Source organism: Prunus mume, linkage group LG5 (genome assembly GCF_029339155.1).
Source record: "Prunus mume cultivar Tortuosa linkage group LG5, ASM2933915v1, whole genome shotgun sequence".
In the NCBI taxonomy this organism is placed as follows: domain Eukaryota; kingdom Viridiplantae; phylum Streptophyta; class Magnoliopsida; order Rosales; family Rosaceae; genus Prunus; species Prunus mume.
The window spans coordinates 5,657,552-5,684,245 of NC_142702.1; the positions used below are offsets into that span (position 1 = coordinate 5,657,552).

The window sequence follows — 26,694 nt, forward strand, 5'->3', positions numbered from 1 at the left end:
TATTCAAAAACACAGTCAAACCTACCTACCATGAAATCACCTCACTTGCATAATTTGAAAACTAAACTAGATACTGTAATTGCATTCAATGACTTGGATTTGCATACAGGAGATTAGTAATTGCATATACAGATATGCAATTGCATGAACATTACAACCATGAATGTGAGATACCCACTTCACCTCACGACACTTTCAAAATGAGAAACCCACTTCATCTCATCAATGTGAGAAACCTACTTCCCCTCTTGCCCCAAGTCATCACCACAGAATTTCAATTAACAATAAAATAAAACATAGTGTTGACTTACCTTCACAAGGAACTATTACCAAATGCTTTCAGAAGGGCTCGATTGTAGATGAGAGGAGTGCCAACGCAGTGACTGGAAAAACTGATTTCTAATTCCTATTATCAACCCGAAATACTAACCCTAAAATTTTCCCCAAAATCCAAACCCTAGAATAGGGGGTTTTTGACAATGATGACAAAGAAGAGAGAGAGGTTGCAGAGAGGAGGAAGAAACTTTCTGCAGGAGGAGTTGAAGAAAAGATTATCAGTTTGAAGTTTGAAGTTGCAGAAAAGATTATCAGTTTGAGGAAGAAGAACGTTGAGTGAGCGTGAACGTGAAATCGTTCCCCTGTTCACATCAGCAGCGTCAAATTTTTACCTTGACCAGGTCAGCAGGTTTCCTTGTTTTTAAAAAACCTCACGTGATGGGCTGTACCAGTGCACCCGATGCACCACAGAAGGACTTCTTTCTCTCATCTGACAACTTTCAAATGCCTTTACTAAACTAATATGACAATACTTCAAGCTTTTCAACTTTAAGCATCTTTTTATTGGTAGGTTATATTTTCACCCTATGCATCATGTTCATTACTCTATTCTTATACTATCATACATTAGCCACTGCATCATATCTGATTTAAAACCCCACCACCATCATTTTATGCTCTTCACTAGAAAAAAAGGATGTGGACCACCGTCGTCTAATGTGCTATCAGACTATCGTATAGGTGACTATTGTCTATTGTGATACTTTAGACGACAGTAATTTATCATTATCTGTTAACCACTTAGACGACGGTTTTACAAGATTACCGTTGTCTATTTATCAATTCAGACGACAATGGATCACCGTCCTTTATTTGTTATTTTTTGTCGTCCTAATGGTAATTAGACGACAATAAAATTTCGTTACCGTCGTCTAAGTGGTCGGGGTGGCCCCGAGGGTGTGCAAGTGGTGCCACGCACCCTGATTTTTGAGGGGCCCCGATTTTTTTTATGTGTATAATATATGTTTAACAAATGTTATATATAACTGAGTGAGCAAATTGTTGACACAAATACGTTCCTAGTTGTGTTGGTTTGCAGGGCCTCAACTTTTATTCAGGGTGCGAGTTCAAAACCTGCTTGTGTTAAAGGCTTGTCCGATTTCAACACCAACAAAATAATGCATCCAACTAACTCAACCAAAATAATTGCATCGAATTAATGATGTTCCTAGAATATTTATGCATCCAACTAACTCAACCAAAATAATTGCATCGAATTAATGATGATATTGATACAAAATAAGTTAGGTGTTAAAAAATATTTAATATCTGAATATGATCTATGATGACAAAGACTCATCATCACAATCATGGTGATTATTCAAAAGGTGTAACATCCCTGACCCAATTTAATCAATTTAATCCAATTTAATTCTTTTGTGAAATTTCAATTTTGTCCTTGGGAGTAGGGGTACTTTGGTCACTTTAAGAAAAAAAAAATTATTGTATGGCATTACGTAATAGTGTAAGTTTGTGTTAGCTTATGTGAGGCCCCAATTTAAGGATCGCACAGGGCCTTCAAAATCTCAAGAATGGCCCTGTAAGTGGTGATATTTTGTAATGGTATTGTAGGTTTATATCCTTTTTTTTTTAGGTTGTTTCATTTGCAATTAATAGACTTTTACAATTCTCAAAACATGTTTCAAAATATTTCAATTAAAAAATGAAATCAAATGTGATCTCATACGACAAAATATGCTCCAAAATATAAAAGAATTCATCACAAGCATCTGTTGAGCATAAATTTTTGTCCTCAAGTTAACCAAAATAGAAAAGAATTCTTCTAAGTTACCCATAAAACTCACTCCCAAGGTCTATGTATAACCCCCCAGAAATTCTGCTCCTTCACCACACACTTCCATCAATTTCCTTTTACGGGTAACTTTGATCAATTATCTTCTCCCACTAAAACATAATAAATAAAAAAGGAAAATTAGTCAATAAGTTCAACATCATGGTAAAGTCCTTCATATGACTCATATTAAAAACTTAACAATAGCAACCCCTCTTTTTAGCCCATCAAAGGGCATGTATAAATTGATATATTTTCCATCACGATGAGCATAACCATTTTACTAACCACCAAATTTCACCAAATTCCAGCAAGTTTCACCAACTAACTTTTACCTTTGATGTAGCTTCCTAATGAAATGAAAGACATACATGTTTACCTTTCAGCACATGATACACTAATTTTTATTTTTATTTATCTTGTTTCTCGAACTTCAAATATGAATCGATTTCTTTATCATATGAATTTCTTATCTGAATTTTTATATTTTTGTTTTTACTTTGTTGATGAAGAAAATGAAACATGACTGCTCGGAAAATATATAGTCACAAAAAGCTTTCATGCAGCCTTACCTTTTGAAATCTGTTTAAGAGCCGTAGATTCACAAAGAGATCAACGGCATTCGAGTCTGGTCCACTTGAGGACCGTTGAATGGTCGTTCTTGTCTTGTCATCCTCCAGTCATCAACAACAGTCCAAACCAGAGTATTATTCCTTAGGCCATGTGCGTACACCAACCCACCTACCCAATTTGAATTAATTAATGGTAATGACCCATCCCCCATGTGAGGCCAAAGAAGAGTTTAAAAAACTTGTCACCGCAGAAAGAGACATTTTTAAAAATTAATTGACATCACTTGCGCTAAAACCCTCGAACACTGACAAGACAGCCAACCAACGGCACTTGTATCATTACAATCACAAAAGCTTTCATACTGCCTTACCTGTATTTCCAAGTTGTGTTAGCTGAGAAAAGAATTGCTTCATCCAATTCCCTTGCAAAGAAAAGAAGAGAAAAATGGCTGGAGCTTTGATCGGAGAGGCCTTTATTTCTGCTTCCATCCAGGTGATTTGTGATAGAATTGCTTCACGCGAGTTCAGGGACTTATTTCGGCACAAGAAACTGGATCAACCTCTCCTCATGAAACTGGAGACGACGCTGTTGACCTTGAACGCAGTGCTCGATGATGCAGAGGAGAAGCAAATTGAGAAACCAAATGTGAGAAAGTGGCTTGACGAGCTCAAACATGCCGTCTTTGATGCGGAGGACTTGCTGGATGAGATCCACTATGAAGGTTTGCGATGCAAGCTAGAAGGTGAAGCTCAAACAGCGGACAAATTAACCAAGAAGGTTCGGAACCTCCTCTCTACTTCTCGTAATAAGTTTTATCAAAGCATGAATGCTAAGATACAAGAGTTGTTGCAAAGATTAGAAGATTTTGTACAACAGAAAGGTGCTCTTGGTCTGAGAGAAGATGTTGGGAGAAAGGTTTCACAAAGAACTCCAACAACTTCCTTGGTTCATGAACCTTCCGTATATGGGAGAGATGAAGCCAAACAAAATTTATTACAAGTGTTATTCGATGATGCAAGCGAGGAAAATGTGTCTGTCATCCCCATTGTTGGAATGGGTGGGGTTGGCAAGACAACCCTTGCTCGAATGCTTTACAATGACAATAAGGTGAAAGAGCATTTTACCCTTAAAGCTTGGGCTTGTGTTTCAGAAGATTATGATGCTATCAGGGTAACTAAAACTCTTCTCGAGTCAGTGACTTCAAAACCTTGTAATAAGACAGATCTGAATTTGCTTCAAGTTGAGCTAAGTGAAGAACTGAGGGGGAAGAAATTTTTGTTTGTATTGGATGACCTTTGGAATGAGAAATATACTGATTGGAACTACCTCCAAACTCCTTTTACTTCAGGGGCAAGGGGAAGTAAAGTCATCGTAACAACACGGAACAAAAATGTAGCATCTTTCATGCAAAATGTTCCCACTCAACACTTGGAACCATTGTCGCATGAAGATTGTTGGTCATTACTTGCAAAACATGCGTTTGGAAATGTAAGTTGTAGTGCATATCCAAGCTTGGAAGAAATCGGCAAGAAAATTGCACGAAAGTGCAATGGGTTGCCTTTAGCTGCACAAACACTTGGCGGTTTATTACGTTCCAGGTTAGACTCCGAGGTATGGAATAGAGTACTAAACAACAGCATTTGGGATTTACCTTCAGAGAAAAGTGACATTCTTCCTGCTCTAGGATTGAGTTATCATTATCTTCCAGCTAAGTTAAAGCGATGCTTTATTTATTGTTCAATTTTTCCAAAAGACTATGAATTCAAGGTAGAAGACGTTGTTTTTCTTTGGATGGCGGAAGGTTTAATTTCGCAAGCGGAGAATGGGGACAACATGGAAGAGGTGGCTAAGGAATATTTTGATGAACTGTTATCTCGATCATTGTTTCAAACGTCAAGGAAATCAAGTTTCGTTATGCATGATCTCATCAATGACTTGGCTGTGTTAATGTCTAAAGGATTTTGTTCAAGGCTGGAAGGTGGTGGGGAATCACATGAAGTAGAAAGAGTTCGCCATTTGTCATATGCTAGGGAAGATTTTGATGGTGCTCCGAAATGTGAGGCATTTAAGGGGGCTAAGTGTTTACGGACCTTCCTACCTACCTCTTTACATACTTATCAAGTGTTTTATCTAGGTAAAAAGGTTGTACAAGATTTGATGTCGTCACACAGATGTTTACGGGTGTTATCATTGTCACATTATTGGAATCTCACTCAGCTACCTGATTCTATTAAAAATCTTATTCACTTGCGCTATTTGGATCTCTCTAGTACTGCAATTGAAAGGTTACCTGGTGTACTTTGCAGTTTGTACAATTTGCAGACGTTACTATTGTCAAATTGTTCCTCTCTCGTTGAATTACCTGCAGACTTGAGAAAATTGATAAATTTACAGAAATTAATGCTGGGAGGTTGTTCGTCTCTTGCTAAATTGCCTGTAGACCTGTGGGAATTAAGTAGTTTGCATCATCTTGATGTGCGTGGAACTAAAATTGCAGAGATGCCAGCACAAATGAGTAGACTAAAAAGTTTGAGAACGTTGACTGCTTTTGTTGTGGGGAAATCTACTGGGTCGACCATTGGGGAATTGGGGGAGCTTCCACATCTTCGAGGAAAACTTTCAATTCTAAAATTGCAAAATGTAGTTGATGCTGAGGATGCCGAGCAAGCCAATTTGAAGAATAAGAAGGATCTGAAGGAGTTAGAGTTGGCATGGGGCGATGAAGACTCGAATGATTCCGAAAAAGTGAGAGAAGTACTTGACAAGCTCCAGCCTTCAATTAGTTTGGAGAAACTGACCATCGAATTTTACGGTGGAACCAACTTCCCTAATTGGTTAGGAGACTCACGCTTCTCTAACATACAAGTCATGCGCCTTAGCGATTGTAAATATTGTTGGTCGCTGCCACCAGTTGGGGGGCTACCTGCTCTCAAAGAGCTCTATATAGAAAGGATGAACTTTGTTAAGACAATTGATGTTGAGTTCTATGGCAGAAATGGAGCGTATCTAATTCAGCCATTTCAATCACTGGAGAAGCTGGAGTTTGAGGAGATGGCAGAGTGGGAGGAATGGGTACCAAGTGGAAGTGGAGGTCCAGACTTTCCTCGTCTCCAGGAGCTGATTCTAAAAAGGTGTCCGAAGCTAAGAGGAAGCTTGCCTTGTGATCTGCCTTGCTTGAAGAAGCTTCGCGTGGATGAGTGTGGGGTTTTGCATGATCAAAGGGCCACTACTACTACTAGTAGTAGTACTAGTCTCAACTACACTTCTCTTGAAGAATTGGAAATAGATGGATGCCAAACAGGTCTGTTATCATTACTAGAGACAAAGCTCCTGTCCAAACTTAGCATTTCAAATTTTGATGACATACAGTGCTTGCCCAGCATCAATCGTCTTCAAAGTTTGGATCTCTGGAATTGTCCAACGCTGTCGTCGTTCCCTGAAGATGGCCTACCCACTTCGTTGACATCACTTACAATAGTCTATTGTAGGATATTAGAATTCCTACCTCAAGAGATGTTGGCCAAATTAACATCACTCGACCATTTGGGGATACATAATAGCTGTGATTCAATGAGGTCCTTACCCTTGGGCATTTTTCCCAAATTGACGACACTTCAAATCGCTTCCCTTGACAATCTGGAATCGCTTTCCTTGATTGAAGAAGGAGCGGTTCTCAGTCATCTAAATAGCCTACTGGTCTATAATTGTCCAAATCTGGTGTGTTTTCCCCAGGGAGGATTGCCCACTCCAAACCTGGAATCGTTGAATTTCTCTGGATGCGAGAAGTTGAAGTCATTACCTGAACGCATTCACACCCTCACAGCCCTTCGATCTTTGGAAATAAGGGATCTTCCAAATCTGGAGTCAATTGCAGAGGATGGGGGTTTGCAAGCACTTGTCTCCCTCGAACAATTTACAATTGGTGGCAGGGGAAGTGATGAAATCTTGGAGACGTTGCTCAAGCAACAGCTGCTCCCTACCACTCTTCGCACTCTCTGGATCCAGGAACTTTCAACTCTGAAATCTTTGGATGGAAAGGGACTCGCACACCTTACTTTTCTTCGAAGTCTATATATTATTAGTTGTAAAAGTCTGGAATTCCTGCCAGGAGAGGCACTTCAACACCTCACTTCTCTTCAACGGCTATACATTAATGACTGTCCGAGTCTCCAATTCCTGCCAGAAGAGGGTCTGCCGCCATCTCTTTCTTATCTGACCATCTCCAGATGTTCTGCCCTGGAGAAAAGGTATCAGAATAAGACGGGACAAGATCATTGGGCCAGCATATCTCACATTCCATTCATCGAGATAAATGGTGAAGTCATCTTAAGAGAATAAAACAAACAAGGTATGTACTTCAAAAACTGAAATTCACTGTCCAAATAATCGAAACATTTCAAGCTCAATTTCTAATTTTACTCTCAGCTTTTTGTGAATTACATTGTCACTGCTTCTTACTGGTCTCATGCTACTTTCTTATCAAAATCATTTTCCAGAAAAACACACAAAAACTCAATCTGATTTCTATTATTATTTTGCTCAGTAAATTCTCTCCTTCTATTTACCCAATTTCTTCGAAACTTATATCCTATAGTAAGTATCAAATACTGAATAATTAATACTTGGTTTGCAGGACAGCACCTTCTTTTGAAAAGCTTTTCATTTGCAAGGTTTCTGAACGTGTCATTTCCGGGCCATTGTTTATAGACTTCTGTTTTTCTACAAAAAACTATTGTCACAACGAGGGGAGAAACATTCCTACAGACAGGCATCAAATGTCCCACACGTTTGGTACTCTTTCATAATAAAAGTGGCAGTATATTATTGTTTTCATCTTTTTGAAGATGTGAGGGGCACATTCATTGGTATTGCATGTATGTATAAACGCTGTGTCTTTACTAATGTATATTGTTTTAGTATCAACCGGTGGTCTTTGGTTGAGGAGAGAGATCATTCAGCAATTACAAAATTTTCTTAGAGAATTAACCTTGTTTAAGCTTTGTTCTTTTCTTTGTTATGTCTTGGTTTTTCAAAGTTATGCCTTATCCTTATCCCCCACATCACCCATATTATTTCGCAGCAACTGACAATTTTTTTAATGACTTTAATGACTTTAGAGTCAGGGGATACAAGAATTTGAAATCATTACCACAACGTATGCACATCCTCACTGCCCTTCAACGTTTGCGGATACTTGGTCTTCCAAATCTTGTGTCATTTGCAGAAAAGGTTTGCCTCCCAACCTCCAATATCTTCACATTCATAATTGCCAGAGACTGAGGCCTTCATTGGGGTTTGTCTCCCTTCAAAAATTTACAATTGGTGGCAGGGCAAGTGGCGATATCTTGGAGGCGTTGAGGAACAGCATCTGGGAACTTTCAAGTCTGAATTCTTTGGACGAAAAGGGACTCGGACACATCACTTCTCTTCAAGTGCTGAATATTCTCCAGTGTGACAGTTTGGAATGCCTGCAAGGAGAGGGACTCGGACACCACACTTCTCTTCAAGTGCTGCATATTCTCCAGTGTAGCAGTTTGGAATGCCTGCAAGGAGAGGGACTTCGACACCTCACTTCTCTTCAACAGATACATATTTATGGCTGTCTGAGTCTCCAATTCCTGCCAGAAGACTCTTTCTTTTCTGAGATATCTCCATTTGTTTGCCTTGGAGTAAAGGTATGAAAATAAGATGGGAGAAGATTGGGCCAAGATATCTCACCTTCCTTTCGTCCAGATAAATGATGAAGTCATCATATGATATGAGTTCTCTCTCACACCAAATTTTTGCTTTTCGGCATTTCACTCTGTCTGAAAATTTGAAGTCATTGTCCGAACGCATTCACACCCTCGCAGCCCTTCAACATTTGTCTATATGTGATCTTCCAAATCTGGAGTCATTTGCAGAAGATGGGGGTTTGCCTCCCAACCTCCTATATTTTACCATTGAAAATTGCAACAGACTGAGGGCTTCAGTGGGAGAGCACTGGGATTTGCAAGGACTTGTCTCCCTTGAAGAATTTACAATTGGTGGCAGGGGAAGTGATGATATCTTGGAGATGTTGCTCAAGCAACAGTTGCTCCCTTCCACTCTTTACATTCCCCACATCAATAGACTATCAAGTCTGAAATATTTGGACAGAAAGGGACTTAAAAACATCCCTTCTCTTTCTTTTCTGAGTATCTCCAAGTGTTTTTCCAGGGAGAAAAGGTATAAGAGAAGACAGGAAAAGATTGGGCCAACATATCTCACATTCCTTGCATCAAGATAGGCCTTGAAGTGACCATATGAGATGAGCTCTCTCTCTCTCTCTCTCTCTCTCTCACATTCCTTGAAGTCATCATATGGTATGTACATCAAGATAGGCCAAATTTTATTTTATTTTATTTTTCCAACAATGGGATGTTTGAAGAATACATGCATTATTTTTGTCATGTTTTGGACGTTTGTAAGATAATTTTTTCTATTTGTTGGTACTTTCTAAATATAAAACTCAGTAGTAACAAAATAAATTTCTTACCAAAAGGTTTTGTTCAACTGAAAAGATTGACATAGGAAATTTATTCACATGGTATAAGGAACAGATTCATGAATGGAAAATGCGATCCAAAGCATATTGGTTACTTTTATGACTCTTTAAATTAATAGTACTTGGCATATCAGCTGAGGCTTTATGACTCTATTATTAATTGATTAATCTCTTCTTCTTTTTTTCTACAAAAGGAGTCAGCCTCTCAGAATAAAAAACTACATATTTCAAAAGTGTATCTCCCTGGTCCAGCTGACCTAGTAGCTTTATCTATATAGTTGCAGCTAGTATGGAGATAAGATTGAGCTGAGTTAACCCTGCTTCATGTAATGCATTGTTGTGTAAAGCTTAAATTTTTTGGGGGAAAGAAGAGGGCTGGTTTTGGGGATCTGTGATGAATGACAACTGGGCTGTTTGGTTGGATAGGGATAGGAGGTTCTTTGATGATTTGAAGGGTGAGGGGATGTGGATCACTTGTGGGAGAAGGTTCATTTCTTCAGCACCTCATTGGACTCTGTATCCTTGGACTCTAGGGATTTTTCTTTCTTCGTCGTCTATTCAAATAGGCAAGCTGCTGTAGTTTAGATCTTCTTTATGCGATGTTTCTGTTTTGTTCATTTGGTGTTTGAGTTGTTCTGTAATTGTTTTTGTTTTGACCTGCTAAGGGTGTATACCTTGCTGGCTGTTGCTATACTCCTTTATTTTTCATGAAAGTTTGATTTCATAATTGAAAAAAAAGAAGAAGAATTTTTGTACATGTAAAACGATACAGAAATAGGACTTATATAAGTTGAAGGCATATTACATAACTAGAAGGAAAATATCATTTAAGAATCAGTTAACATATTTTTATTGCCTAATTCTTGATATCCGGGAGTATTGACTTCCAACATGATTGAGGTCTTATGCTAATTGGCATATTTATTGCATTTATAATATCTTATGTGCAAATGATTTTCTTTTTTGTTTTTACCGTCCCACAAATCATTCCTTCAGCTGCAAAGTTCTATTTGATGACACTTGAAATGTTGTATGTATACTTGCAGACTTGAGAAACTTTCCCATGTTTGGAGGTCAAAGCAACTTGTGTAGGCAACCATGCATGATTTCAGAGTCGAAGCTGCTTCACTGGCCTTTCTGTGCTCGCTTCTGTAAGGGTATATCAGATTAGTTTCTCAGCAAGATTTAATATGGTTCACTTTTTTGTTGCTTTCCTATTACCATCAATTTTCTTATTCCAAATTGGATTGGTAGGATCAAACCAAGCAGGTTCATACATTAAATGTATCACGTAATCAGCATTTCAGACAGAAAATGGGCCTCGAATTGTGTTCTGAGCCAATGGAGTTTTCTAGAATCTAAAAGTGCAATGGAAAATTACTGAAGTGATCTACACAAAGAGTAAACATTTTTTCTGTTGGATCCTGGAGGTGCCTCTTATAAGTGGCTAAGTTGCAATATGTGGTGTCATCAAATGCTCTGCGAAAAGGTAAGTCATCCAGTAACTACCCTTTTAATTATTTGATGGGTATATCATCTCAGTTCTTGTAATATGGAGTCGTCACCAACAGGTCCGTCACATTACATTAGTCATATATGGGATTTGAATCATACACTTTGTGCTATTGAACACTCAAATGGAGATAGATTTTTTTGTCTGTGGATGCCACTGGTTAATATTGTCATATCACTGGTTATTTATTGTATGTGAACAGTCAATTGAGATAGATTGTTTTGTCTGTGTTATTTGTTGTCATGTCCTTTGCTTCATTTCTGATGGTTGCTTACTTAAATCTGATCTTCAGCAGTTCAAGTTGAGACCGGAGCTGAACAAGGATTAGGTCAGCTGTATATTTCGTGGTAAACACCTCTTTCTATACACATTTCCTACTGTCTACATAGATTAATTTATCAGCATGATTCTATAGTGCATTTAAAACCTAAACATAAAGAATAAATTCCTGTTGTCATTAATTTGTTGATGCAGGACGCGTAGGACCTAAATTTATTAGTTTCCTAATATATTTGTTAGTTTCCTATATTCTCTAGTTTTCCAAATTCTAGTAGGATTTCTACTTTTCCAGATTTCTAGATTTCTAGTTTTAAGTTTCCTATTTTATTTGGGTTAGGATTTCTGTTTAAGCAAGGGATTTTTATCCTATTATGTCTAGGTTTTAGTTTGCTATAAATACCCCCATGTAGTTCTTTAAAATTCAGATTTGAATGTTGAGTAAACCTTTTCCTAGAACTCTCTGATTTCGTCCCTTCGATCTATATTTTTTCTCCTCGATCTCCGATATTCTTCTTTGTTCTACTGTTTCTGTCATTTATCTCGTCTTTTCGATCTCTATTTCTTCTCCTCGGTCTCTTATATTCTTCTATGTTCTATTGTTTGAGTGCTTAATCTAATACCTACGTACGGGCTGTTCTACATCATTTTTTGATTCGAATTTGGACTTCTAGGAACAGACCCAGCATGTTCATACATGGCTTGGCTCACTTCATCATCTTTTGAGACAGAAAATCAGCCTTCAACCGTATGCTGATTCAATAGACTTTTCTATATATCTCAAGTGCAATGTCAAATTGAAGACTTACATAAAGATTCGCAAAGATTTCTGTCTGAAATTTTCTACTGGAGGCTGGAAATGCTTCTTATAAGTGGCTAAGTTGCAAAATTTTGTAGGATTGAAGGCTCTGCAGACTGCACAGAGGTAAGAAAGTCATCGTCAAGTAATTCCTAAATGGCTGCATCTTAGAAGAATGACACTGAATCTGTATAGCTAATCTTCAATCTAATGATTAGAAGTCACATGAAAAAGTGTTGTATTCTTTTGTCCTCTATTGTTGTTTATTTGGTGCTCTTTTGACTTTCAGAGGTGTTTTCAAATTTGAGAATCCAGTAAATGCATGCGTACATATATTGAAAGTATTCGACATGATTTCTTCTCGAAGAATTTTCGCAATAATATTTTCTTTTCAAATTTGCTGATGATTGCAAAACCTTCTATTTCTTTTTCTTAGCATTTAGAAGTATCTTGCTGAGCTGAGGTATGGAAACGGAAAGCACTTTGGTTAACATCCACATTGAATAGCGGTGAAAAGAAACAGGATTTCACAATCGGATGCTGAACCTGAACACCAGGTTTTGAATAACTGGTGTCTTTTTCCCACCGCATTCACACCCTCACAGCACTTCGACATTTGGATATGACTGAACTTCCAAATTTAGTGTCATTTGCAGAAGGCGGTTGTCTCCCTTAAACACTACAATTGGTGGCGGGGGAAGTGACGATATCTTGGAGACATTGCTCAAGGAACAGCTGCTCCCTTCCGCTCTTCACACTCTTCGCATCTGGGGACTTTCAAGTCTGAAATCTTTGGACGGAAAGGGACTTGGACACCTCACTTCTCTTCAAGAGCTATATATTAGTGAGTGTGACAGTATCCAATTCACTTCTCTCCAACCGTTATGGCCTGGAGAAGCGGTATGAGAATAAGATGGGACAAGATTGGGCCAACATATCTCACATTCCTTGCCTCAACATAAATGATCGAGTCAACATATGATATGACTCATGAGAGACAAACAAAGTATTGCTTTTCAATAGTTCACTCTCAGAGACTCTGCAAGTAACTTTATTTGGGGGTTTGCCGATCAAGGCCCAGCAGGTTTGGATGTTTTGGCTACTGAATGTGCTGCTATACACATGGGATTATTGAAGGCTGCTGAGTTGGGAATCTCTGATTTTTTGGTAGCATCAGACTCGCAGGAAGTTGTGGCTTTACTGAAGGGAAATGGAGAGCTATGGAGTAATTTGGGTAATATTGTGGATGACATTAGAAGGTTGCTAGTAGAACTGTGTGTTAGTGATGTTATTTTTCAGCCGCGTTTGGGTAATCGGGTAGCTCACTCTTTGGCGCAGTTTGGGTTGCGAGAACAGCATCATTCTTTCTGGGCTGGTCTTCCTCCTGACTGGCTTGTATCACTGTTAGTAACAGACATGGAGGGTGGGTAGTTGTTTTGGTTTTCGGTTTCGGATGCTGTGGTACTCTTTTTCCTTGACCGGATTTCCTCCATTGGAGGTTTTTATGGCAAGGTTTTAATGAGGCCACCTCTTGTTGCATCTATGTTTTGATTGCAAATTGTATGGTTGATGGTTGGAATGAAAGTTTCTTACTCTTTGATAAAAAATAAAAATAAAAATAAAAATAAAAAAGTCTCAAATCAAACAAAGGTATGTACATCAAATAACTGCTTTAATTGGTTTTCTTCTAATTGAATACATATTATATTTCTGTTTAAAAAAAAAAAAAAAAAACCAAATTAAATGTCCAAGTAAACCAAAATACACATTTTTAACTATTTTTATGTCCCCACATTTATTTAGTTGGCCCAAATTGTATTTTATGTCCCCACATTTGGAAAGGGATTTGCCATTGATTTTGATTTAATGCTGCTTCCCAGATTTATATTCTTCATTTCTAGCTTATAATTACATTCTGACTGTCAATTTCAGTTTCATTTTCAAGAAAAACACTCAATCTGATTTCCATTATGATTTTTCTCTATAAAGTGTCGTTCTATTTACTTTATTTCTCATTGAGGTTGTTAAGCCTATTTAAGTTGAAAATGCCGAATAATTAGTGGTCTCGTCGAGAGCTTTTCATTTGCAAGGCTTCTTTGTGTGTCGTTTTCAAAGGAGGGTTTACCATTGTATATAGCCTTTTGTTTTTCTACAAAAACAATTGACACATTCCTACATACAGGCACGGAGTGTACAGCATTTTTGGTCTAGCTTATCCAGTAGATAACTTGTCCCCTGTTTTGTGAAATGTAATGTTTTTTATTTCCTAATTACTTGATCCAAATTGGTCGATGATGGTTGATGGAGAGACCAATCCACAGTAGCTTACGTAGCACACAATATGCACGCGTGTTGACCCAATTGTCTTAATTAGGAATGTCAATGGCCAAATCACATTTATTAATTTGGCATGGTGATTTTTTTTTTGTCCGAAATTAATTTGGTGATTAAGCTAAGGATGATATTCCTCCTCATCATAACGGAGGTAATAACAGCATGACAACGATGATGATGACGATGACAACGCTGTTTTCGGGTTTAAGGATAATGAAGTCGAGGGAACCAGGGCAAAGTGAAAGGATTTAACGAAATTGGCAACCAGTACAAATGAGCAGGAAGAAGAGTGCCTGCGTGTGAACCAAACTAATGGCAATCTCTGGCTGCATGCATGCATACAATTGAATGTGTACTTACTAAAATATCTACACTAAAATAAGAGCTGTAAAAAATAAAACGACAACGTCATAGTTCATAATTCATGTACCAACTCCTTAAAATTATGTTCCAATATTAGACATAAAATAAAACACTAGTTCATAGGGAAAATTTTAAAAACATGTAAAACTTAGAATTAGGATGAGTTCTTGATGAGATGACCCTCTTCATTTTTCTATTAATGCCACATTAAGGTACTGACAAAACAAAAGTGGACCAACGTAATTGTGATTATTGACCATTGAAGCAATTGTTTTTGTACAATTTGTTATTAAACTTGCAATATCAAAAATCGATGAGACTAAAATAATAAATATGTCCACTGAGCAAAAATGGTGGTTTAGTTTATACCAAGAGGGACTTCGATACCAAGAATATTGACCTCAAAAAGCTCAATTCCATATCAAAATCCTCAAATTCTGCCAAGCCCACTTCAATTTTTAGTCTCACTTCTAACTAGGACAAGAACAAAATAACTAAACCCACCACCACAAAACTGTTAGCAAGATCCTAGCTTAATTAGGATATTTATTTCCTAGTTTATTACAATTATATTTCTTTCCTTTTGTATAGATATTGTGTAATTAGGATTTTATTTTGTTTTCTAATTTGACCATACTAGGGTTACATCCTTATACTATAAATACATTCTTTTGGAGAATGAAATACAACCTGAAAAATATTCTACCCATATTGTTTGACTTGGCATCAAAGCCAACTTTTCTGGTGACCTGTGTGTTGTGCTCACCCGTGTTCTATCCTTATATTTTTTTTCTCTACCTGTGCCGTGTGTGCCCTCCTGGGTTTGTGTGTTGTGTTGTAGTGTTCGTGCCTCTACTGTGTTCGTGCAATTCCTGTCTTCGTGCATCTGCCGTATTTGTGCCTTTGCTGTGTTCCGCTGTGTACTCTGCTGTGTTCGTGCGTCTGCCGTATTTGTGCCTCTATTGTGTTTTGTTGTATACTCTGCCGTGATCTGTTAAGTTTCTGCTGCAATCATGGGTGATAACTCCATTGTTGGTGCTGCCTTAGCAAATTTGTGTGTTTTTTATTCTATTCCAGGTACTGTCTCCAATACTTGGATAATTGACACTGGTGCTTCTAATCATATGACTTATGATGCTAAATTTTTTGATGATTTGTCTAGTAACACCCGTGACCCATACATAACTAGTGCTAATGGCTTGCCTTCTCCAATTACTATTGATGGCACAATCTCTCTCACTCCTACTACGTCCTTGTCTCATGCGTTACTAGTTCCCAATATCCATTGTAACTTGTTATCTGTTGGTCGATTATTTGATACACTTAATGCTTTTGCTACTTTCCATCCTACGCATTGCTCTTTTCAGGATCTCAAGACTCACGAGTCGATTGGGCATGGTAAACGGATAGGGGAGTTATATTATTTGACATTGCCTTCTGCACCAGTTCTTGATCGTGTCGTTAATACTATTCAAAGTTGCAGTGTCAAAGACAAACAACAAATTTGGTTATGGCATCGTCGCTTGAGACACCCGTCATTTGGCTACCTTAAACATATGTTTTCATCTTTATTCCGCTCTTGTGATGAGTTTAGTTTTAAGTGTGACACATGTATTTTGGCCAAGAGTCATTGCACTATGTTTCCTTTAAGTGGCAGTAAAACTGTAAAGCCTTTTGATTTAGTGCATTCTGATGTGTGGGGTCAGGTTCGCGTTACTTCGAACGGATTTCATTGGTTCATCACATTTATTGATGATTGTACTCGACTTACTTGGGTTTTCTTGCTGAAAAATAAATATGATGTTGCTTCCATCGTTCCAAAGTTCTGTAATATGGTGTATACTCAGTTTCATGCTCGGGTCAAAATATTCCGAACTGATAACAGAGGCGAATATGTGAATAACACTTTGACATCTTTCTTCCTTGCTCAAGGTATTATTCACCAATCGACAACCCCATTTACTCATCAGCAGAATGGTGTGTCTGAACGCAAGAATCGTCAGTTACTTGAAGTTGCCCGCTCCCTTATGTTGGACATGTATATTCCCAATCATATTTGGGAGCATGCTATTTTACCTGCTCACTATTCAATTAATCGTACTCCTAGCCGGGTTTTTGATTTCAATACTCCACATGATGTGTTTGGTGACCATGTTTCCCCTGTCTTAATCTCCAAGTTGCCCCTTAAATTTTTTGGGTATATTGCCTATGTTCATGTCTACTCTTATCAACGAAGTAAACTTAATCCTTGTGTTCTGTGATATGTCTTCATTGGTTACTCTTTTACTCAGAAGGGTTATAAGTGCTATCATCCACCTACCCAGAAGGTGCATGTTACTTTGGACGTGACTTTCCATGAAGAAATGCCCTATTATGTCTCTCCCTCCTCTCTAATTTAGGTGGAGCGGGAGAGTGAATTGGAGAGTCTTGGATTGGAGAATCTTAGACTTGAATTGGAGAATGATGTGTTTGAAGATATTGCTCTCGGGAAGGAAACGACCTGTCTCACTAAAGCAAGTGACCAGTCGCCCATATATGAAGATGAAACTTGTGGTCTCTGTGAAGAAATGACTGATCGCCTTTTGGAACTCTACCGGTCGCCCATATCTGGAGATGAAGCAGGTGCTCTCGGTGTTGAAATGACCGGTTACACTGAAGCAAGTGACCAGTCACCTATATCTGAAAATGATGACAGTAATTCTTGTATGGATGAGTTCGATGCAATACCCATCTACGCTGCCAGTGCCCCAATCTACTCGTGATAGTGAATCAAGTGAGGTAATTTCTAATGATCTATCTGTATTAACTTATCAATTACCCACATGAACCACTAGTGAGAAACCTAAAGTACAATATTCTCCTGATATACATACAAAGTCTAAATATCCCATTAGCCATTGTGTATTAACTCATCGTTTGTCTAAGTCATATGCATCATATTTGTGTCAATTATCTAGTGTATGTGCCAAGTAAGCTACATGATGCTTTATCTAACCCCAAATGGATGGATGCCATGAATGTTGAAATGGATGCCTTGAACAAGAATAAAACATGGGATTTAGTTCCTTTGCCCCGAGAGAAGAAAGCTGTTGGATGCAGATGAGTGTTTACTTTGAAGCATAAAGCTTATGGTTCCATTAACCGTTACAAGGCTAGATTGGTAGCAAAGGGTTATACTTAGATCTATGGAGTGGATTATTTGGAGACCTTTGCTCCAGTGGCAAAACTCAATACTGTGCGTGTACTATTGTCCCTGGCTGCTAACCACTACTGGCCCTTATTACAATTTGATGTCAAAAATGTGTTTCTACTTGGTGAACTCAAAGAGGAGATTTACATGGATCTCCCTCCTAGTATTCATGTAATCTCTAAGAAAGGTGTTTTGTGTAAGCTGCGGAAGCCTTTATATGGATTGAAGTGGTCTCCAAGAGCGTGGTTTTGGAGATTTGCATCATCTATGAAGAAATTTGAGTATGTGTAGAATAACTCATACCATACTTTGTTTCTAAAGTGTCATGAAGGTAAATTGATAGCTTTAATTATTTATGTTGATGATATGATTGTGACTGAAGATGATTAGGCAGAAATGCAAAATCTTCATAAGTAAGTTTCTGGCTTCCGAGTTTGAGATGAAGTCATTAGGTGATTTGAAGTACATTCTTGGGATTGAAGTTGCTAGATCTAAACATGGTATCTTTCTGTCTCAAAGAAAGTATATTTTGAATTTACTTGCAAAGACTGGAATGTTGGATTGTAAACTGATTGATACCCCTAGTGAACAAAATCATAAGTTAGGGTTGTATCCTGATCAAGTCCCTACATATAAAGAGCGTTATCAACGACTTATGGGGAAATTGATTTATTTATCTCATACACGTCCTGATATTGCATATGCAGTGAGTGTAGTGAGTAAGTTTATGCATTCTCCTAGTGAATATCATATGGGTGTTGTGATGCGCATTTTAAGGTATCTGAAAGTAACTCTTGGAAGGGGTTAATGTTTTGCAAGTATGGTCATACAAATATGGAAGGGTATACAAATGCTGATTGGGCTGGTTCAGTCATTGATAGACGTTCTACGTCTGGGTATTTCACATTTGTTGGTGGTAATCTTGTTACTTGGAGGAGTAAAAAGCAAAAAGTGGTATCTATGTCTAGTGCCGAGGCCGAGTACCGTGGGATGGCTCAAGGTGTGTGCGAGTTACTATGGTTGAGAAGATTGTTGAGAGATCTTGGGTTTGGACCCCAGAAACCCATAGATTTGTATTGTGATAATAAAGTTGCAATTTCAATTGTGCTAACCCTATGCAACATGATCGTACAAAGCACGTGGAGGTTGATTGACATTTTGTTAAAGAGAAGTTGGATGCTAAAATTATTTCTTTTCCGTTTATATCATCCGAGTATCAACTGGCAGATGTTCTTACGAAAACTGTGTCTACTGCGGTCTTTCTCAACTCACTTGACAAGTTGGGCATATGTGACATCTTTACTCCAACTTGAGGGGGAGTATTAGCTAGATCCTAGCTTAATTAAGATATTTATTTCCTAGTTTATTAGGGTTATATTTATTTCCTTTTGTACACATATTGTGTAATTAAGATTTTATCTTGTTTCCTAGTTTGACTCTATTAGGGTTATATCCTTGTACTATAAATACCTTCTTTTGGAGAATGAAATATAACCTGAAAGATATTCTACCCATATTGTTTGACTAAAACAATCCTAAAACCTTGTGGACTCTACCCAAAAATAGAGAAAAAACCCCCCAACAAAAACCAAAAATCCAATTGTACTAGCTGCATTAGCTGCTGTCCCTATTCCTTTTTTTTTTTTTTCTCCTTTTGCAAAGCCAAAACGACATATTTTGGTCTTTTTAAAATAAAAAGGTTTAAGTAGGACGACGACGTTTTGATGTCATGCAAAAGGAAAAAAAACAATAAGATGCGCTGAGTGCAAGTAAGTGAAAGCTATGCGCCCTTAGGGGCCTTTTCTCCAACAGATGATGGGCATGAATTGCCCATCCATTCAGCTGTTGCAGGGGTCACAATTCTTTCCTCAAATGGCAGATTACAGCATTGTGGGGGCCACTTGACCACTCTTACTCATTTATGATCCGGGTTGAATACTTGGAAAAAAAAAAAAAAAAGGAGATGAATAATAAATTAATACTCGGAATTGAAAAGCTTACCTGAAATCAATAATAAAATTAATTTTAAAGTGAGGTTGAAATCAATATCAGGCTGCAGAGTATAGTAGATGAAAAACAGATGGAGCAAATAGAGTACAAAGCATTTTTGGTTTTTCCTGGTGGAACGAATATGTATGAATTAATATTCAAACATTAGGAATTAAGATGCTAGCGTATCCAAACAATACATATAGGATATTTTAGTATTTGCATAAGTCAGTTTTTGGTAGGGCTGGGCATTTCAAGCCGAAATACCAAAACCGAACACTAATACCTTAACAAACCGATTTCGTATCGTTTCGTTTGGGATTAGGCAGTATTCGCTACGATACCGTTCTGCATCATGGGTGTATGGTACGATAACGGTACCATGTATTGGTACCGGTCAGTACAGTACCGTACCGAATACCTTAAGTTGTATAATTTTTTCCATTCTCTCGACTCAAACCTTGATCTCTATTCGAAGAACTTCTATCCTCCATGCCCAGCTCTCTGTCTCTCTCTCAATTTCACTCAATTCAAGCTCTCTCCAAGCCAAATCCTTCTCTCTCATCTCGATCTCACTCGATTCAAGCTCTCTCTCACTCTCTCGATCTCTGTCTCACTCTCACTCTCTCGATTTCTTGATCTCTCTCTGTCTCACTCTCTTAAACTCTCGATCTCTCGCTCTCTCTATGAACTCAATCTCGTTCTATCTCACTCTATCTGATCAGTCACACTCTCTCCATCTTTCTCACTCTCTCTCATCTGTCCCAGGCTCCAAGCCCTCTCTCAGCTCTCTGGAATAACGATCAACCCAAAATCACTAGTATGAGTTTTAAGCCATAAGGCATTTGGGTTTGTAAGCCATAAGGCATGAGTTTTAAGCCATATGATGAATCTGTTGAATTGGTTTATTTTTTTAGTTGAATTGGTGAATCAGTTGAATTGGTTGATTATAAGGCATTAGTTATTTGGTGAATGAACTGTTGAATATGTTGAATTGGTTGATTTGGTTGATTTTTCAGTTGAATTGATGAATATGTTGAATTGGCTTATTATAAGGCATCACTTATTTGGTGAATGAATATGTTAAATATTGAATTGGTTGATTTTTGAGTTGTGTTAGTTTGGTACTGAAATGGTACCGTTTCACACCGATATCGAGTTGGCATGGTATGGTACACTACCAACTTTGGCAAACGATAATCACATACCGTACCATACCGATTCCAATTTTCGGTATCGATAGCAGTATGAGCTCAATATCGTACCGTACCATACCATGTCCAACCCTAGTTTTTGTTGTTTTATGGATTTTATATAACAATTTTGAAACGGTGTGAGTAATTTTTGGGACCTCACCTTAAAAACCTTAGGGGTGCTAAAATATGAATATGATTTGAATACTTCAGGTTAGTTGTATTTTTCTCCGCAAGGAGGAATATATAGGAGTTTACAAGTGTGTGTTATAAGGAAATATATACATGAACTCCTAATTATACAAGGATTGTCAACTATATGAAAAAGAGGAAGTAAATCACCTAATTAACTTGGGAAATAAATCTCCTTGATTTGTTAGGTTAATTCACGTCAACGCTCCTCCTCAAGCTGGTGAATACATGTCACCAATGCCCAACTTGGTTAGTGAGTTATAAAACACTCGTCCAGAGACAGCCTTGGTCAAGACATCCGCTAACTAATCTTCTGATTTTACAAATGGTAGGCAGATTGTTTGGGATTTTTCTTGTTCCAAAAGGATTCAAATGTGAGTACAGCTACTATGTGGTGGATATTTTTCAGTCGAACATGTGGTGGATGATAATAGAAATGTTGTGAGATGGGAGATGGGGAGAGAAGCATAAAGTGTTATTGCCTGAGGGGATCATGGAGAGGTAGGTTTGGTGGTTTGATAGTGTTCGGCAACCAGCTCTCGCATAGGTTTAGTCTTGTGTGATAGAGTGTATTAGGGTGTATCAAGGGTATTTTTGGTAATTAAATAGGGTGTACTTAGTTAAGTTTACATTTTGATTTAAATATTAAGGTGTACTTAGATCATAGGGTGTACTCAGTTAATTTTAGGATTCGTTTAGCAACACTATTACTTAAATTGAAGACCACAAGGGCAAAAATGATTAAATTGAAACCACAAGGACCTTAGTGGTAAAACTGGTAAACTACATGGACCAAAGTGACTTTTTGGCCTAGAATTAATAAAATCAAAATAAACTTTCAAATTCTTTATTGAAAAATTTGTACTTGAAAAAAAAAAGGCACTAAAAGAAATAGTGTATTTATTGCTTGTTTGTTACAAAATTTTCGAAAAAATGTATACAATATGTAAACAAAATAAAAAGTTTATTAGTTTATTATACATATTACATTATTTTAATCAAGTATAAAATGAGATTATGGAGTGCATAAATTAAATATTTATTTTTTTTAAAAGGGCATACACGGGCCGCCCTAGGCGAGGCTGAGGGTTTCAAATCCTAAGCTCAAGCCCCACTCAACCTTAAAGCAGGTCAGGCTGAACGGTCCTAACCATAAGATTAGGCCGAATTTTGACCTATTGGATCTCAAGTCTGTCCACTTCGGCCCACAGGCCGCGTGCCAAATGATCTTCCCTAAATAGGAGCAATAGGAGCGAAACTAACTTTACCTATCACGATTGTATATTATTTTTGTGTCTATCTATTTATTTGTGTAACTAAATTTGGTGATAAAAAGAGATAGAGACGCTCTTTGAGTTTGAATGAGAAAAGTTAGATGATGGTGCCAAAACTTGACTTGGTAAATATAAATGAAATCATATGTAATTTTATATTTTGGCACAAAAATCCAAAATATATAAATCAGTGCTGCACCAAGCATGCTTACTAGGAAAGCAAAATAATTTGTACATACATACAAATTATTAATACAAATTTATAAATAAACCCAAACCTAAACATGTATTTATAAAAAAACTCAAGCACTATTTAAACATAGAAACACACTCAAAATCAACCCCAAAGTCAACTTTTTGGGTGTGTTTATAAATGAGTTTTGAGTGTGTGTAATGATGGGTTTTGGGTGTGTTTATAAAGTGTTTTGGGTGTTGGATTTTTTTATAATTTCAACCTCCATTTTGGGTGTTTTAGTGAAATTCCCAATTATTAATTAGGAACATAATTTAATTATTACACTCCACTAGCAAAACAATCGATAACATTGCTAAGGTTTGCAAATCTTATAGTGCAGAGGCAGTCCAAAGGCAGAACAAATAAATCTTTTGTTGACCAAAATAAAAACCCTCAAACTCTCGCAATACAACAACTTCAGCACCTATGAAATAGGACACTGCTTTTCACCAAAAATAAATAAATAAAAGAGACTGCTTCTTGCTTGAAACCTGCAACCTCCATTGTTGTGGCCTAGAAGTTGGCGGTTCGAAACACGAAGGAGCGCCTCTCATCACTTCGTTTGAAGCCTCAAAGTGAATGCCTGCAAGGCCAAAAGAATTTCCTTCAGCCTCTCTTTGTCCTGTTCATCCACCAAGTTGCCACTGTCAAACTTTTCAGGAGACTTGAGTCCATCCAAGAAAAACTAGGGCTTGTTGATGAAATGAAGGTCGAGAGACACTCCTACTTGCCGAAGATGATATTGGGATCGGCCGCCACCAAAGTCTCCTGAGGCACTTACGACTGCGGCAGCCTTATGGGGGGGTGGTGGTTAAAGGATAGTAACCATTTTTTTAGTGAAATAAAAAATGAAAAATAATACCTGAGATGGAGTAATTGTACTCGGAAGAAGCAAAGAGGATGCTATCAGCTTCTAAAATCTTCCGACGAAATGCTTCCACGGCAGGTGGAAAACTCCCATCCTTACCCTCCAGATCCACGTTCAGAAACGGCAGCGCTGTGATGTCCACGTACTCTTATCTCCAAGCCGTCGGTCGACGCCTTGCTTATCTCAATTGCCACCACCCCAAAACGCCACCGTTTCATATCATCCATTAAAAAACATTTTTTTTAAAAAAATAATAAAAACTTGTAAGCTAATTTACTAACCAGAACGAATGAGGCAGCGGTTGTATGAAGCTCCACGAAGCGACCCACAAACTGCCGCAACTTTTATGACCGAGTTTTTATTTATATTTTTAGTTTTGGTCATTATCGGGGCAGCCCGATGCCCGAACAAACAAAAACAACGGCACAATGGCCCCAGACCTACTTCGACTTTTACAACCGATTTTGCTGCGACCGAAGAATCCTCCACCTCCATTTCTGATTTCTTGGGTTCTTCGCAAGAAGAAGAGATATTATAAGGAGTTTTGATGTGCAGATGATGAATTATTTTGTGCATTTATGAACGTTGTGATAAGAACCATTATTAGATTTATAGAATCATTTTAAATGGAAGGTTTCAGAAGTAATGGATCTTACCTACTGGTTCAGAAATAATGAATGGATGCATGTGAAAGATATAGTTTTCAAATGGGTTTTTTTGTTTGTGAGTGAATGAGTTAATGTTTGTGAACAGCTAAATGAGTTCCTGTTTTTAAATTATATTTTATTCTTTTTTTATTTTGTTGATGTACAATTAAAGCATCTCGAATGATATCAGGAGGAGTCTCATGCCATAAAGATGCAACACTTAAAGCATAACGAGATAATCTACGAGCAACTAAATTGGCTTATCTAGAACCATAACTAAAGAATAAACATTCAACTTGTATAACAACACTCTGCTCTGTCAAGCAACCCCACACAGGCTTTTCCTCAGTCAAACAAAAATAGCTTGGATCAAATTCTTGACATCCCTTTCCACTCCACCAATTTTATAACACTTGTCCTTTATTTGATGGCACGAAGTAAACCATAACTATACTGTCTGGAAAGATTAGTTTGAGATATTCATGGATCTATATGTAATGTGCACTTAAAAACCTTAGTCATAATGTTATCAATCAATTGGTGTCAGAGCACTAGCTATTAATGTTATTATTTGAAAGGCTTTTAAAATTTTAACGTTTTATTTTCTGTTTTAATATTTTGGCTGTTTTCTTTTATTTATTCTATGAATTACAAATTGTTTAATTTTCAGTTTTTATTTTCTATTCATTGCCTTAATTTTCTAGTTTAATGTGTGTCTGGATGTTATGAGTGTTGGACGCCTATAAAAGTCCACTCCTCCTTCATTTTTGAACACACCACAATCAAATTTCTCTATTCTCGTACTTTCATATATTCCCTACTTTCCATATTATTTTTGGGCAACGGTTCTGTGACTTTGAGATTTCTATCCGACTGTGAACGTGCTCATATCGGACCTTAAGCCTGCGTATTGGGATCGCATCTTGGAGTCCTGTAGACCGTCATTACCTGCACATAGGGAGGTTACAAAGGCTTTAGGACAGCGTCTTTGACGTGCTTTCACTATTGTTGAGGCCCAAAAAAGTCCACGGTTGGGCTCAAATAAGTTTTCGGTCCAGTATGCTACTGTATTAAGAAAAATCACATATCTGAGTACACGAAGGCTAGTCATATACGAGTCACACCACACGTGCCATGCCAAATAAATTATTCATCATGTTAGGAATCGAGATTAAGATTATAAAATGCATTATCTTTGCAAATCCATGCTAATTATCCCGTCAAGCATAATAATTGAAAGCATGCCAAGCGATATGCCATGCCAAGCGACATGCCATGCCAAGTAGGAAATCATTATTACACACCCAACCATGCTACAAGCCTAACTGGGCCCAAGCCACTCAAATGCCCGAGGCTTGCTTGACTGGGTTGTGGCATGGATGGTAATAAATCAACATGAGACCCATTGATGGGCCGAGAAATGGAAAGTCTCGGGTTGCTTGGGAGCCTCAAGACTTGTTGGTAATTTTTAACAACAATATTTAAACATTGCAAATGCACAAATCAAATGATAGTATAGTAAGCAAGCAAGGGTCATTCCCACAGAGATTGTAATCTAGAGAGATGTTTATCAATGTCACGCAACGAAAACACAAGGACTTCCACACACACGCCAACACCAAGGGGGTTTTTGATTTGATTTTGTGAATAAAACAAAATAAGGAAAACAAAACAAAATAGAATTTAAATAGAGTTTAAGAGAAATTGGTTTATAATCAATCAAGAACAATAGCTAGGACTCACTATCCACCTCTAACCAATCAATCAATCCATAAACAACAATAGATAATCAATTTCTAGCAAGCGTATGATGACGACACTCACAACAAGATCATGGCACTTGACTCGAGTTGTATGATTCTCTCTTAAGTGCATGTAAAGTGTATGACATTTACATCAATATGTGTATTCTTAATTGAAATCTAGTATGGCATTTACTCAACTTAACAATCAAGAATCCATTAAGATCAAAGAGAATATGAGTGTCACAAAAACCCTAAAACATGGCATTTGTTATTAGGAATTCAAGAATCGATTTCTCATAACTAGTTCTTAACCCAATTATTCGTTGCAAACAAGAACACATTCAATATGGCAATTGACCTATGTTCTACAACAATTTAATTCCAATACATGCTTCAAAGTTAGCTACTCAAAGAAACAAAATATCAGAATTCACATAACATAGAGAAACCGAAATCATCACGCTTGTAGAAACAGAAAATCCATTCAAACTTGTTTATAGAATTGAAATCATGTTTAGGGCTTCAAGATTAAGCCCTAACTAACAAGAAATTAGTTACTCATGCTCTTGGATGAACTCAAAAATAAATACATAAGAACTGAAACTTAAAAGAAGAAAGGAAAAGAAAGAACTCGCTGACAGCTTTCTCCTCTTACGCGGTTGATCCCTTTTGGACGTGAATCCTCTGTATCGGGGCCTTGGCTGGCCTTTTATATCACTTATATCAAAGTTATAAACCCTAAAATTGACTGAGAGTCGTCCAAGAAGTCTTGGTAAACAAGGAATCCAAATAGGAAAGTAAAAATCACAATTCCTAACTTCACAGGGAAATACAGCTCAGCCCAATTGT

General features: G+C 37.5%; 1 long non-coding RNA gene and 2 pseudogenes across 2 annotated transcripts; 1 reads left to right on the plus strand and 2 right to left on the minus strand.

Moving 5' to 3' along the window:
- Window positions 1-1,974: 1,974 nt before the first annotated feature.
- LOC148916723 (uncharacterized) lies at window positions 1,975-3,078 on the minus strand. Its single transcript, XR_016127231.1, has 2 exons — window positions 2,701-3,078; window positions 1,975-2,241 (listed from the first exon to the last, which is right to left on the minus strand). It is a non-coding gene; the product is annotated as an uncharacterized LOC148916723 (long non-coding RNA).
- A 67-nt stretch (window positions 3,079-3,145) lies between these two features.
- Window positions 3,146-14,122, plus strand: LOC148916724 (putative disease resistance RPP13-like protein 1; annotated as a pseudogene). The gene is made up of 3 exons (XR_016127227.1): window positions 3,146-6,584; window positions 8,608-8,725; window positions 12,508-14,122. The product of XR_016127227.1 is annotated as a putative disease resistance RPP13-like protein 1 (transcript).
- Window positions 14,123-22,639: 8,517 nt separating this feature from the next.
- LOC148916725 (NADPH:quinone oxidoreductase pseudogene) lies at window positions 22,640-23,680 on the minus strand (annotated as a pseudogene).
- Between the last annotated feature and the right edge of the window lie 3,014 nt (window positions 23,681-26,694).